The sequence below is a fragment of the Giraffa tippelskirchi genome, chromosome 11, assembly GCF_054371585.1.
Source record: "Giraffa tippelskirchi isolate mGirTip1 chromosome 11, T2T-mGirTip1v1.2.pri, whole genome shotgun sequence".
Classification (NCBI taxonomy): Eukaryota; Metazoa; Chordata; class Mammalia; order Artiodactyla; family Giraffidae; genus Giraffa; species Giraffa tippelskirchi.
Genome location: NC_137285.1, coordinates 107,790,141 through 107,804,227, shown reverse-complemented (window position 1 = coordinate 107,804,227; position 14,087 = coordinate 107,790,141). Strand labels below are relative to the sequence as shown.

The 14,087-nt window shown below is 41.5% G+C and overlaps 1 protein-coding gene across 8 annotated transcripts in view; it reads left to right on the top strand.

Annotated features, from left to right (window-relative positions):
- The window catches only part of LOC145526208 (uncharacterized), a 418,885-nt gene that overhangs the window by 39,452 nt on the left and 365,346 nt on the right, over positions 1 to 14,087 (top strand). For 2 of the 8 annotated variants that reach the window (XR_014068759.1, XR_014068751.1), the window contains exon 1: positions 1,641 to 2,295. The exons of 1 other annotated variant lie outside the window; for it this stretch is intronic. The gene's annotated coding sequence lies outside the window, so the exon portion shown is untranslated. Of the gene's footprint in view, positions 1 to 1,640; positions 2,296 to 9,303; positions 9,365 to 14,087 lie in introns of those variants that run through there. 5 more of the 8 variants (XR_014068752.1, XR_014068750.1, XR_014068758.1 and 2 more) reach the window with 4 other exon arrangements.

Sequence of the window (14,087 nt, the reverse complement as noted above, 5' to 3'; positions counted from 1 at the left end):
ACACATTGTGGCTCGTAGGCTCCAGAGCACAGGCTCAACATGGCAGCCCGTGCTGGAAACTTAGTTTTCTCTGTACCAGGACAAATAAATACACTTGGAACAGGGGGCTAAATCTTATTTTTCAACAGTTGTGGCTCACAGGCTTAGTTGCTCCAGAGCATGTGGGGTCTTCCTGGACCAGGGATCAAACCCATGTCTCCTGCATTGGCAGGCAGATTCTTTACCACTGGGCCACCAGGGAAGCCCTATTACATATTTTGAAATTCCATTTCTCCTGGGCTTCATCTAACTGCTAGGAACTTTGCTGTTTGGTCGCTAAGTCATGTCCGACTCTTTGCGACCACATGAGCTGTAGCCCTCCAGGCTCCTCTGTCCATATGATTTCCCAGGCAAGAATACTGGAGTGGGTTGCCATTTCCTTTTCCAGGGGGATCTTCCCGGCGCAGAGATCGAACCCACGTCTGCCTTGCAGGCAGATTCTTTACCACCAAGCCAGCAGGGAAGTCCATTCTGGAAGCTTAGTTTGCTCTGTAACAGGGGACAAATAAACACACTTGAAACAGGGGGCTAAATCTTATTTTTCCCTTAGGCAAAGCCGAAAACAAAGAAAACACCCCGTCATCCCTCATAGTGAGTCTGTACTCACTCCAGACTTCATAATTACAGGAAGGAAAATGTGTCTGAGGAAATTTTATTCATTCAGCAGCAGGCAAGGAGATAGTTTATGCTGCAAGGCTCTTACATAAGGAAATATGTCCTAGCAGTTGAGTGGCTGCTAAAAATGTTACAGGTATGAAGAAGCAATGGGTTTACTCATAAGGTATACAGAAGCCACTTGTGTTAATCCATGAAATCAAAGCTAGTTAGGCAGGCTTTGTATTAGAGGCTCGGTGCATCATATTTCCCTGTACACTTAGAAAATTTCTGTTGCTTTTCATCCTCTGTGTCATCATTTCTTTTCAAACACAAATTGGTGTGTATGTGTGTGTGTCTAGGCAAATAAGTACTTTAATTCCAAATGATTATTTAATTATATTTATAATTTGTAATTTGATAAAGCACAGAAACCCATGAATGGTACCCTGAAAATGTCAGAAGAAAAACAAAAGATATTTTATTATTATGATTATTTTAAATATAAAATACCCTTTCATTACTATGCTGTCTATATTAAGTTCTCTCTCTCTTCAACCCTTTTCATTTGCAGGGTAAGAATCCTGCCCTCTTGGACTATCAGAGAAATAGTTCATTTTTACATTTTTTCAGAATCTCAGGCCTCCCATCATTAAACATGACAAAGGGATTTAGAGAAAGGGAAAGCATTGTTTGAAAATTAAAACCTTTTTTTTTTAAACTGTGACCTGGGCAGCAGGGCAGATTAAATCTGAATTTTGAACATATTTTAACACTGTCTACTGGTGTATAGCATTTTAGAAAGACATGATGTATAAGTTATCAGAAAGAATACATTTGGGGTAGAAATTTAAAAAATTCCTGAAAGTCCAAGCATTGTCACAGTGTGTTCTGATATACAGATGACCTTTATTCTAATCTGGGTTTGGAAGCTTCATCTGGAAAGACCTTTACACTGGCGTTTAAGACGTGATGTTCTTTAGAAAAAAAGCGGTTTCTTTTTTCTCCAGGGGAACTGCAGTTTAGGACAGGCACAAGGCTTGGAACACAACCAAGGGCAGAAAAAAAATTCACCTTCATGTTCTATTTGTCAAACTGACCTGCAGGTCATAACCTGAAAGTTTATGGATCGGTGAGGCCTTGTCTCCGCATAAGCGTGTTTTCTGGACTTTGGCTGGAGCTAAATTCCTGACTTCTGAAAGCGGAGTGGGTGTGGACTTCCAGCAGGAATAGCCAGTGGGAAGGAAGTAATATTCATTAAGTGTGTCTCATGCAAGCCGTGCGGGGCTAAGCATGCTCAGTGTAAATTCTCCTGTAGCCTGTCAAGCTATGTTTGAACCCGGTCCAGAATCCTGGATTTACTTTTTTTTTTCCACGAGGAAGAATGCTCGATTAGACTGCATTTTGCCCTGCTTTTCTCTCTCTTTCTTCCCTTTCTTTCTTTCTCTTTCTTTTCTCTCTCTCTTTTCTTCCTGCCAGAAGATTGGAAACAATATCTTTTTCCGATCAGTTCAGTAGTACAATGTCTTTCAGTGTTCACAGGAGCATTTCAGTGGAGAAGAAAAGAAACTTTGCTACCTGGGAACAGAAGACTACTTAGGTCTGCTAATAAAGTCCTTAGGACTTCTGGAGCCAGGAGTTAAACTTTTCTCAACTGTTAAGGTAATCTATAGCAAATTTAATTGCCTTTTCAACTAAGTGGGTGTACATCAAAAAAAAATTGTTTTCCACACAAAAAGTATGTTTTTCATATGTTGGAGCGATTTTCCAAACACAGGGAAGATATGTCTTTTGGTTCATTTGCATTTGAAAGAACCTCTTTTTTGTATTAGAGGTTCTCTCTCTCTACCGCAAATTATGTGTTTTTCAAACAAATATTGTGGTAAGCTGATGTAGCCATAATGGTCTGAATGTGGATGTGTTCTGTGTTATATTAATTCTTGGCGTGGGTTGGTTTGGTGAAAGTTATTGCTTTTGTTGCTGCCAAAGATGAAAGAGAGTTTGTTTTCCGTTGCTGTTGTTTTTGGAACTTTTGGTGGGCTTTGAGGCTGCACTGGGAGCCCCTTAGAGAGAGGAGAGCCACCTCTTTCTATGTTTAATGTGCATTTTTTGTAATGTTCAACTCTAACGCTGAGAAAAGGGGAAAGGAGTACAGATTTTACTTTAGAATCAGGGTAGGAGTGGAACTTTATTTTTTTTTTAAATATAGTTTTGGAGGGAAAGAGTATTTAGAAAGGCAGAAACAGGTTTGTAATGAGGGAATTAAAATCAAGACCTTCTCGGTGAAAATAAGAAGTATATGCAAAAATATTGCCTGCTATATACTCACTGATTTCAGTTAATAATTTTACTTTTTTAATTAAAAAAGGGCAGATCAGACTTTAATATCAATGGATGACACAGAAAACTCAGATTAGAGAGCTGTTGGGATCTCAGAAATAGCAAGTTGGCAAAGGCAGCCCCTTTAAAACATCCGAGGACTGAGGTTATGAAACCACATGGCTTCGCGTAGGAACAGTGCATCCTGGGCTAAAGCAGTTTAATTTTATTCAAGAATTTTAAGAGTAAAAAGGGGATTTATTTCTTTTCAAAAAAAGAACAGTCAGACAGGGATTATTGATCAGTCAGGGATTAAATATTTGCTGGAATACAAAGCATCACATATTATCAATGTGTAAATCAGACTGGCCAGCTATTCAGGGGATGTAAATGAAAAGACCACAGTTTCATAGGAAATCAAATGCATTAGCACCTCTGCCCTTCATTCTCCATCTTTATGTCCCAGAAAGGGATGATAGAGGTGGGGCAGCATGTGAAATAAGACTTTAGTTGATGGGCTGACCTTGTTCCTTTAACTTCTGTCCATCTGTGCTCACTGGGCAGCTGAAGCAGTGAGCACACTCAGAGGGAAGGGACCTCAGGGAGACGAGGACGCAGAAGCCAGACCCCACCAGGGCCGTGGTCTGCTCACTCCCCATCCTGCAATTTCGACGTAAGCAGAGGAGCTAAGTGGATGCATCTCAATCCACTTTCTCCTGCTCTCAGGGTTTTGATTTAGTACCAGTGCCGCCACTCTGCACCTGCCTCTGTTTTTCATAAGTAAAAGCCTCTCCAATGCATAGATGGTGGTTTATTTGATATAGATTGATCCCCAAGGAGATGGCCACAGTAATTCAGGCTTGATTTGGTTTTTCCTTTCTTTCCTAACATGTGGTGTAGATCTTGATGGGTTTAATTGAAACAACAAATCCTTTCTGGGATGGGAGAGCACAGTTTTCCATGAAAGTGTGTGTGTGTGCGTGTGTGTGTGCGCATGTCCACGCCAGTTGCACTGTGGGCTCTGGGACAGTGCTGCCTGGGAGGCTTTGCATGGCTGATGGCATTTGTCTGGACTCAAGGACCCTCTCACTGCCTTGCCTCCGTCTGTATTAAGAGAGGGGAAACACACATTCTGGAGCTTTCTATACCTCTTTTTTTCCTGACTCCCCTGCGTCCCTCTGCAACTTTGTTCCCTTCTTCATGGCCTGTGTTGTAAAGAATAGTATGGAAACCTATTGAGGCACAAAGGAAAATGAAAGCGTATGCATAGAGACAGAGAGCAAACAAAGACAGGCCTCTTCATGTTCACATCTGGATAAAATTTAGACTGTGACAAGGGAAAGTGAGTGGGAGAAAAAAAGAAAAAGTCTGACATCACATTGAAAGAAATGCGTATACTTGACTTTCTAGAGGTTTTCTTGTCTCAAATGCTCTGAGTGTTTCTGTATCCTGCCCACACCCTACCTTCTGGGCTTGGGGAAGGCAAGCATCATATCCTTATTTCACAGTGAAGCCTAGTGACTCATCCAGAGCAGTAGCCGAGTAAGAACCAGCAGCCAGAGCCCTCAAGCTTCAGTTCAAGACTCTACCTATGCAGTAATCAAGAGCAATCTGGGCTGAGTTTCTGTATCTTGGACTCAGTTTCCCCATTCACTTTGACATTTTAAATGATGGTAGTTATTCTGTGCAACAATTTCTCAAACTGAATCCCTTACTAGGATGGTTTCTTAACTTGGAGAAGTGCTTGCAAACCTTTCAGGGATCTTTTGCCTCTTTCCTTTTATCTTACCATCAACACTACTCATTACAAGAGATCAGGCCAGTGTTGACATTTTCCTTTGACAAATGATAAACATCAAAAGACTGAATGACTGACTTGCCACCTGAGATCAGGAAGAGGATGGGAGTTCAGGTTGCTCAACTCAGGATCTGAAGTTCTTGACCATCCTGAATATAGATGGGACCCTCTGGACTTCCTGAGGTGTAGGGATAATACAATAGGAGGAGTTCCATGATTTATGAATGTAAGATGAGTGGTAGTGCCAGGAACTTTATTGTTAGTCCCACGGTGAAGGAGAAAATTTGGGCTGGAAAAGCTATGCACATCACCCACAGTCACACTCAGGGTACTGGGGAGCTCGCTTTGAATCCTGACTGTGGGACCTCTGGGTGTGTGCTATCTGGAGTAATGACAAAGCACATGGCCTTTTTTAATTATCCTGTTCATTTATGTCTGTGCTGGGTTTTTGTTGCTGTGTGGGCTTTCTCCAGTTGCGGCGCACGGGCTTCTTGTTGCGGTGGCACATTGTGGAGCACAGACTCTCGGGCTCAGTAGATGTGGTGCATGGGCTTAGTTGTATCGCATGGTCTTAGTGTGCACGGGCTTTTCTGAGTTTCTTTGTGTCTCTGTTTCCTTGTATGTAGTTTGGGGGTATCTAGCACAGGGTTGGCCATGAGGATTATATAAGATGATGCTTCACACAGAATAAGCCTTCCAGTGTTTTGAACGGTGCATGCTTTCATTGTTGTTTTGTTCTATGTTAAGCTAAGTGTCAGCTCTTCTGATTGTGATTCCCAATCCCTGGTGGCTCAGAAGGTAAAGAATCTGCCTGTAGTGCAGGAGACCTGGGTTCGATCCCTGGGTTGGAAAGATCCCCAGGAGAAGGAAATGGCAACCCACTCCAGTATTCTCACTTGGAGAATTCCACAGGCAGAGGAGCCTTGTGGGCTACAGTCCACGGAGTTGCAGAGTCAGATAGGACTAAGTAACTAACACTTTCACTTTCAATCAGCTCTTAGCTCAACTCCTAGATCCTCAGGATGGTTGTGATGGTGAATTAACATCATCAGATGAGTTCAGCATATTGACTGAAAACTCAAACTGTGCTGAATGGCCCAAGGAGATAACTGAGACAAGAGCAGGGGTCTCCTTGGTCTCTGCTGAGGGACAGGCTGGAGGAAGGTCATTGTCTAAGAGGACCAGTACTGTTGGGTCACATCTAGTTATCTCTGAGGGCCTTCAAGTGCAGGCTTCTAGCATGGGAGGAATCTTCTATGAAGGGAAGAATGGATAGTTTGAGTTATTCTCAGACCATGGGTCTGGTAGGTATAGAAAAATGAGGGAAGGCACACATACAGGCAAGCCATAGAATTGTCATGAGTTTGTTTTTCTTGGCCCTTCTGAACAGCACCAACTTGGCTGTTTACACTGATGGATTATCTGGACCCTGAAACTCCTGGGATTACCCTTGGCATTGTGTTATCAAGATCCCCCTAGAGAACTCAAACGCTTGTTTCTGACCAAGCCAATACTTTCTCATTGAGTATTCTCTGGATAGAGAAATGTAAATCCACCATCATGGCATGCATGCATGCTTATTCGTTTCTGACTTTTTGCAACCCCATGGACTGTAGCCTGCCAGAACCATGCAAGAATACTGGAGTGGATAGCCATTTCCTCCTCCAGGGGTTCTTCCCGACCCAGGGAGCGAACCCACATCCCCTGCATCACCTGCATTGCAGGCAGATTCTTTACCGCTGAGCCTGAGAAGCCCCAAGTCCACCATCACAGGGCTGCAAAATGCAATGGAGGGCAGGACCGTTTCCCTCAGAACACGTTCGGTCTAGCTGAATATATGGTGCATGTAAAGGGAAGCACAGACTAACAAAACAAGTATGGAGAAGCAGAAGCATGAAGCAGTCTGCAGGAGCAGTGGAGGATGAGTAGAGGTGTAATCTTCTTAAGTTCTTTAGTTGTGTTCTTCTTCAGATGCCTCGCCATGGCCTTCAGCCACTTGTCCTTGCTGAGAAGGGAAGGTCACTCCCAGGAGATGGGGTAGATGAGTCTCAATTTCTTGAGCATCTGTTATGTACCCAACACTAGATTTTATTTTACCAACAGTCTTCAAAGTTCACAATATCCATGGGAAGCTTAAAGAGGAGGAAATCTGCTCCGAGGAGAGAAGGATATGGTTGATCCTCTGTATCTGCATGTTTGGCATCCTCGGTTTCAACCAACCAGGGATTGTCTGCCAAGGTCAACTATACCACCCTATTATACATAAGGCTTAAACGTGTGGATTTTTAAAAAAAAATAATAGTTAGTTAGTTATGTGGCTGTGCTGGGTCTTAGCTGCAGCTTGCAGGACACTTTAGTTGCAGCATGTGAACTCTTAGTTGCTACATGCAGGGTCTTAGTTCTCCTACCAGGGATTAAACCCATGCCCCCTGCATTGGGAGTGCAGAGTCTTAGCCACTGGGCCAACAGGGAAATCTCCATGTGTTGATTCTGGTACCTGTGGGAACGTGGGGATTCCTGGAACCGATACCCTGTGGATACCCAGGGCCAGCTGCACATGGCAAAAAGTGTTCATGTAATTGAACAACTGGGCATACCTTGTCTTGTGTAATCGGAAAGCATCCACAAAGCATTTTAGTTGGAAAAAAGATGACTGTGGTCCAGTAGACTTGGCTATTGAGTAGTACTTCTCCAAGCTTCTTAGATGGAGGATCTAAGGACCTGTTTCTTGTCTAATTCTGGATCCATCAACATGAGTTGTCCAGAGTTGGGCAAGTCTGGTCCCAGGAAGAGATAGTGCTTCATGCTCTATGCACTGCCTGCCTTTGGGGAGCTGTTGAACAACAGATAGAAATTATCCCCCACCCCCTGCCTATAGTTAGATCCTTAAAATTTTGCAGCTTCAGAAATGAAGACCTCAGTCATTATTAGGTAGTATCATGTAGTTTAAAAACAGGATTGGAGTGACATGACTAGGATTTAGGTCCTGACCCTGAAATCTTCCAGCTGTGTGACTTTGAATCAATGATTTCACTTCACAGCACCTCAGTTTTCACATCTGAAAAGTGGAATGTAAGCAGGAATTCCTTCAGGTGGGAAGATCAAAGGTTAAAGTGATTTAGAAAAATGTAGGCTGCTATGCAAGCATCTGTTTTACACCTGTCCCCTGGCTGTTATCTCAGAGTTCTAATGCCTCACTGTTTTGCTTCTAAAAAGCCTTTCTGCCTCACTTACTTAAATGGTAGGTGGCATGATTAACAGAGCTAGACAAACTGCTTTGAATCGGAGGACTAAAAACTATTTTTTTTAAACAACAGTGAAATAGAGTTGAGGTACAATGTTGCATGAATTTCAGGTGTACAACATAGTGATTTGACATTTATATACATTGTGATATGATCACCATGCTAAATCTAGTTGCCATTTGTTACCATTTAAAGTTACTATATTATTGACTATATTCCCTATGCTGTATGTTACTATCTCATGAATTAGTTATTTTGTAACTGGAACTTTGTGCCTCTTATTCCCCTTCACTTAGTTCGCCCATCCCCCAACCCCTCTCTTCTCTGGAAATCACCAGTTCTCTGTATCTATGAGTCTCTTTCTGTTTTGTTTGCTCATTTATTTTTTGTTTTTTAGATTACTCATGTAAGTGAAATCATGTGGTATTTACTTTGACTTACTTCACTTAGTATAATACCCTCTAGGTCCATCCATGTCGCAAATGGCAAAGTTTCATTCTTTTTTATGGCTGAGTTGTATTTCGTGTGTGTGTGTGTATCTCACATTTTCTTTGTCCATTCTTCTGTTAATGGACATTTCATTTCCTTCCCCTGAAATCTCTTTAATTGCCCAAATTAACTTTACGTTTCCTAAATTAGTGGAAGACGGAAGACTTTGAAAGGACAGGAAGACTATATAGAAAATGTAGCCAGAGCAACATTTGTTTGAGCATAAGAAGTTCCTGTGTGCAAACTAGAAATTAACAACAAGTCAGTGTACCAGACAAATTGTTGACACATGCATATTTCCCCCAAACTCGCTGAGAAGATGGGAGAACAACTACATCGATTAGGATGGCTACTTTAAAAAAAATGACAAGTGTTGGCAAGGATGTGGAGAAATTAGAACCATGTGCACTTTTGGTAGAAATGTAAAATTAGGTACAGCTGCTATGGAAAACAGTATGGCAGTTTCTCAAAAAGTTAAACATAGAATTACCATTGTTGTTGTTTAATCACTAAGGCATAATTGACTCTTTTGCGATCCCATGGACTGTAGCCTGCCAGGCTCTTCTGTCCATGGGATTTTCCAGGCAAGAATACTGGAGTGGGTTGCCATTTCCTTTTCCAGGGGATCTTCCCAACCCAGGGATTAAACCCACATCTCCTGCATTGGAAGGCAGGTTCTTTGCCATTGAGCCACTAGGGCAGCTCTAGAATTACCATATGATACAACAGCTCCACTTCTGAGTGTATAACCAAAATAAGTAAAAGCAGGATCTCAAAGAGATATTTGTATAGCCATGTTCACAGCGGTTTTATTCACAGGAGCCAAATGGTGGAAGCAACCCAAGTGACCATCAACAGATGAGTGGATAAACAAAAAACAGTATGTACACAAAATAGAATATTATTCAATCTAAAAAAAAGGTGGAAATTCTGACACATGCTACTGCATGGATGAACCTTGAAGACATTATGCTAAGTGAAACAAATCAGACATAGACAAACATAGGTATAACTCAGTGATACTGGATATTAGGTTCCAGACCACTGCAGTAAAGTGATGATAGCAATAAAGCAAGTCACAAATTTTTTGGTTTCCTAGAGCATATGAAAGTTATATTTATACTCCACTATAGTTTATTAACTGTGAGATAGCATTATGTCTAAAAACAGTATGCATATCTTAATTAAAAATATTTCTAAAAAATGCTAAGCAGCATCTGATTGTCCAGTGAGTCGTAATCTTTCTGCTAGTGGAAACTGTTGATGGCTGCTAAATGATCAGGGTGTAGTTCTGAAGATTGAGGTGGCTACAGCAATTTATTAAAATTAAGACAACAGTGAAGTATGTCACATAGACTGACTCTTCCTTTCATCAGTACTGCTTGTAGTATGCAATGCTGTTTGATAACATTTTACCCACAGTAGAACTCCTTTCAAAATTGGAGTCAGTTCTCTCAAACCCTGCAGCTGTTTTAGCATCTAAATTTATATAATATGTCAAATCCTTTGTTGTCATTTCAACAGTCTTCACCACATCTGTACCAGGAGTAGATATCATCTTAAGCATCCTTTTTTATTGTTTTACTCATCCACAGGAAGCAGCTCATCATCCCTGAAAATGTTATTATCAGATTACAGCAATTCGTTCACATCTTCAGGCTCCACATCTGACTGTAGTTCTCCTGCTCTTGCTACCACATCTTCAATTACTTCCTCCACTGAAGTCTTGATCCCCTCAAAGTCATCCAGGAGTGTTGGAATCAACTTCTTTTAAACTCCTGTTAGTGTTGATATTTTGACCTCTTCCCATAAATTACAGATGCTCTTTATGGCATTTTTTCCATTCCAAAAGGTATTCAATTTACTTTGCCCAGATCCATTAGAGGAATTACTATCTATGGCAGCTATAGCTTTATGAAATGTATTGCTTATATAATAAGACTTGAAAGTCAAAATGACTCCTGATCCATGGGCTGCAGGATGGATGTTGTATGAACAGGCATGAAAACAACATCAATCTCATTGTACATCTCCCTTAGAGCTCTGGGGTGACCAGGTATGTAGTCAATGAGTGGTAATATTTCAAAAGGAATATTTTTCCTGAGCAGTAGTTCTCAACAGTGGGCGTAGAATTTTCAGTAAATGATGATAAAAACACATTCTCTCATCCAGTCTTTGTTTCATTTAAAGAGCACAGGCAGAGTAGAATTGACATAATTCTTAGGGTCCTAGGATTTTCAGAATACTAAATGAGCACTGGCTTCAACTTAAGTTCAGCTGCGTTCATCCCTAACAAGAGAATCAGCCTGTCCTTTGAAGCTTTAATGCCGGGCATTGACTTCTCCTCTGTAGCTATGAAAGTCCTAGATGGCATCTTCTTCCAAGAGAAGGCTATTTTGTCTGCACTGAAAATCTGTTGTATATTGTAGCCATCTTTATTAATTGTCTTAGCTAGATCTTCTGGATCACTTGCTCCAGTTTCTATATCAGCATTTGTTGCTTCATTTTGTAAAATACTTTGAGATTATGGAGTTGGCTTTTTGCCTTAAACCTCATGAACCACACTTTGCTAGCTTCAAATTTTTCTTCTGCAGCATCTTCACTTCTCTCAGCCTTCATAAAATTGAAGAGAATTAGGATGTTTCTCTGGATGAGGCTTTGGCTTACAGGAATGTTGTGACTGGTTTGATATTCTGTCCAAACCACTAAAACTTTCTTTAAACCAGCCATAAGGCTGTTTCACTTTCTTATCATTTGTTGTTCACTTTAGTAGCACTTCTAATTTCCCATTATACAGAGTGAAGTAAGCCAGAAAGAAAAACAACAATACAGTATACTAATGCATATATATGGAATCTGAAAGATGGTAACGATAACCCTATATGCGGGACAGAATGAGAGACACAGATGCATGGAACAATTTTATGGACTCTGAGGGAGAAGGTGAGGGTGGGACGTTCTGGGAGAATGGCATTGAGACATGTGTATTGTCATATGTGAAACAGAGCACCATTCCATGTTCGATGCATGTGACAAGGGCTCGGGGCCGGGGCAGTGGGATGATCCAGAGGGATGGGAGGGGGAGGGAGGTGGGTGGGGGGTTCGGGAAGGGGAACACATGTAAACCCATGGCTGATTCTTGTCAATGTATGGCAAAAACTATTACAATATTGTAAAGTAATTAGCCCCCAAGTAAAATAAATAAATTTATAAAAAAAAAAAAAAAAGAATGTTTACTTTGCATTTGCAACGTGGCTAACTTTGGCACAAGGGGCTTAGCTTTTTTTTTTTTTTTTTAATAGTTTTATTTATTTATTTTTGGCTGTACTGTGTCTTCATTGCTGTGTGGTTGGCGCGAGCAGGGGCTACTCTCTAGTTGCAATTCCGGAGCTTCTCGTTGCAGTGGCTTCTCTTGTGGGAGCACAGGCTCTAGGGTGCTCAGACTTCAGTAGTTGTGGCACATGGGCTCAATAATTATGGCTCCCAGGCTCTAGAGCACAGGCTCAGAAGTTGTGGTGCACAGGCTTAGCTGCTCCTCAGCATGTGGGATCTCCCTGGATCAGGGATCAAACCCATGTCCCCTGCATTGGCAGGCCATTTCTTTATCACTGAGCCACCAGGGAAGCTCAGGCACTTAGCTTCTGACATGTTTTCCTCACTAAACTTAATCAGTTCTAGTTTTTGATTTAAAGTAAGAGACATGCAACTCTTACGTGAACACTTAGGGCACACTCTAGGGTTATCAACTGGCCTAATTTCAGTATTGTTGTGTCTTGGGAAATAGGAGCTTTCCCAGTGGCTCAGACAGTAAAAAATCTGCCTGCCATGCAGGAGACTCAGGCTTGATCCCTGGGTTGGGAAGATCCCCTGGAGAAGGGAATGACAACCCACTCCAGTATTCTTGCCTGAAGAATTCCATGGACAGAGGAGCCTGGCGGGCTACAGTCCAAGGGGTCACAAATAGTTGGACACAGCTGAGCAGCTCACACAAACACATACAACAAGACACAGTGAGACTGGGGACCAGCTGGTTGGTGAAGCAGTCAGAAGGGATAGGAGGTTTATTGGTTAAATTTGCCTCTTATTTAGGTGCACTTGGTGGCACCTCCCAACAATTATAGTAGTAACATCAGAGTTCTCTGATCACAGATCACTGTAACAAATATTGAATATGGTCATAAGCAAAAGGTGAAATACTATGAGAGTCACCAAAATGTGACAGAGGCATTAAGTGAATAAATGCTGTTGGAAAAATGGTGCCAACTGACTTACTCAAGGCACAGTTGTTATAAACCCTCAATTTATAAATAACACAATGTATCTGTGAGGCCCAGTAAATTGAAGCACAGTAAAACTAAGAAAATGGGGTATGCCTCTGTTATATGATTCCACTTACAGGAGGTCCCTGCCAAAGTCAAATGCGTAGAGACAAAGTAGAATGGTGGTTGCCAGGGGCTCGGATAGGGGAGAACGGCCAGTTTTTCTTTAATGTGAGTACAAGAGCTTCAGCTGGGGAAGATGGAAATTTTTGGAGATGGATCGTGGTGATGGTTGCACAATAATGTCAGTGTGCTTAGTGTTACTAAACTGTATATTAAAAAATGGTAAAGATGGTAGCATTTGTATTATGTATGGTGGTGATAGTTTAGTCACTAAGGCGTGTCCAATTCTTTGCGACCCCATGGACTGTAGCCCGCTAGGCTCCTCTGTCCATTGGATTCTCCAGGCAAGAATACCGGAGTGGGTTGCCATTTTCTTCTCTAGGGAATCTTCCCAACCGAGGGATTGAACCCGGGTCTTCTGCATTGCAGGCCAGTTCTTTACCAACTGAACTGCAAGGGGAAGCTATTTTAGTGCAGTTACAAAATTGAGGATATAAAAAATTCAGTCTATTAGATAATTGTGAGGGCTGAGACACTGAAAGTGTTTCATTACTGAAATTCAGCTGCATATGAGGAAGAAGGTTAGGCTCAAACTGAGAAGAAAGAGAGAATAATATCATTCAATAAATGCAGTTTATGGAAGTAAAACAAAATGAGGGAACAGATACAGGAGAAAAATAGGCTCTTGGAACAGAGCAATGGAAATTCCAGAATTTCTCTCCATGAGATACTTAGGCATAGGGTTTTGTTTTGACACTGTGTTCACATAGCAAGTATCTCACTTTAACACAGGCTATTTATTTGGGGTGGCATTTAGCAGCTGATACATAGAGATACCAAAAGCCCTTCTGAGCCTCCTATTTTTGGTGGACCCTGAACTTTCTCTCAGATTAAATTTTCATCAGCCCTCACCTTTGTGAGTGATCTGTGATGAAAAGACTTGCAGAACTCAAGAGCAGTGAAAAAGCTACTCAATAATCAGGCTGAGGGAGGGAGGAAAAATAACTAGCATCCATTCTATGCCTATTTATGTGTATTATCCAGTTAATCCTCTTAGTTGCCTCTAAGGTAGATCTCATGTTGGCATTTTATAAAAGTGACTTTCTTAAGATCCTTTTGCTGCCGAGTGGTGAAGCCAGGACTGGAACCCAGGTCTGAGAGAGCCTAAAGCTTATTCTGTTGCATCACCCTTCAGGCTTTAGAAATGATTTCCTTAGTTAA